The following is a 1449-nucleotide window of genomic DNA, read 5'->3' on the forward strand; positions in this document are numbered from 1 at the left end:
GGGGCGGGAGCGGCGGCGGCGGGAGGGGGCACCGGGAGGGGAAACGGGGCGGGCGACACCGGGGATGGACCGGGGGATGCTGTGGGGAGCGGGGAGGGGACACCGGGGATGCACCGGGGATGCACCGGGAGATGCCGTGGGGAATTGGGCGGCGACGCGGGGGATGGATTGAGAGGAGAGAGCTGGAGAGAACGGGGGATGGAGGCAGGAATGCACCGTGGGATGGGTTTGGGATGCTCTGGAAAGCGGGAGGTGGGAGACACGGGATGTACCGGGGGAGCACCACGGACTCCGGGGGCTCTGGGAGCACCACGGATGTACCCGGGATTGGGAAGGGGACAAAGGGGTGCAGCAGGGGACAGTGGGGTGATGAGGAACTGGTGACACTTAGGGAGGATGGGATGGCACCCGGCAGGACCTGGACAAGGGTGGGTTGTCCAGGTTTTCCTGTCCAGGTTTTCCTGTCATTTACTCGTGGGAGTAAATGAGGCCAAGGACAGGGTTGGCACATGGATTAGGACAATTCCCAGGAAAAGTGCAGGGTGAGGATGGTGGGATGGAGAACAGCCCAGAGGAGAGGAACGTGGGGAGATGAGAGGCTGGATAGGACCTGCCAAGGTGTGCTGGCAGCCCTGGAAAGCCACCCACGTCCTGGGCTGTGTCACTGGCAGCAGGGACAGCAGGTGAGCGGGGATTGTCCTCCTCTGCCCCACTGGGGTGAAACCCCAGGTGGAGCACCGTGTCCAGCCCTGGGGTCCTTGTCACGGGAAGGACAGGGAGCTGCTGGAGCAGGAGGCCACAGAAATCCTCCAAGGGCGAAGAACAGGCTGAGGGAGAGCTGGGATCGATCAGCCTGGAGAAGAGAAGGCTCCCGCGAGAGTCAGAGCCCTGTCCAGCTCCTACAGGGGCTCCAAGGGAGATGGAGAGGGACTTGGGATGAGGCCATGGAGTGACAGGACAAGGGGAAATGTCTCCGAAGTGGAAAAGAGGAGGTGTGGATTGGATATTGGGAAGAAATTCTTTACAGTGAGGGTGGTGAGGCACTGGGGTGGATTTCCCAGAGAAGCTGCGGCTGCCCCATCCCTGCAAGTGTCCAAGGGCAGGCTGGACAAGGCTTGGAGCAACGTGGGATAGCGGAAGGTGTCTGTGCCCACAGCACAGGGTGGAACTGGATGGGTTTTAAGGCTCATATCAACCCAACCCGCGGTTTCTATGATGATGCAATAAATGACGTCACACCGCGATGACGCAGCGGCACCGGGGGGTGAGGTGGGGGCGGTGGCGGCTCCTCCGCGCACGCGCGCCGCGGCTGGGCGTGCCCAACAAAGAAGGGGCGTGGTCACCCGGAGAGGGGCGTGGTTGGGCGCGGTGGGCGTGGCCAGGCGCGCGCCCGCGCGTCCCCTCCCGGCCGCCGTCGCCCGCTGCCCCCGCGGCCGCAGCATGGCGGGA

General features: G+C 64.2%; 1 protein-coding gene across 1 annotated transcript in view; it reads left to right on the plus strand.

Moving 5' to 3' along the window:
• The window catches only part of LOC120503647 (protein farnesyltransferase subunit beta-like), a 10156-nt gene that overhangs the window by 4159 nt on the left and 4548 nt on the right, over positions 1-1449 (plus strand). The gene's annotated exons all lie outside the window — the stretch shown is intronic.

The sequence above is a fragment of the Passer montanus genome, unplaced genomic scaffold, assembly GCF_014805655.1.
Source record: "Passer montanus isolate IOZ18808 unplaced genomic scaffold, ASM1480565v1 scaffold264, whole genome shotgun sequence".
In the NCBI taxonomy this organism is placed as follows: Eukaryota; Metazoa; Chordata; class Aves; order Passeriformes; family Passeridae; genus Passer; species Passer montanus.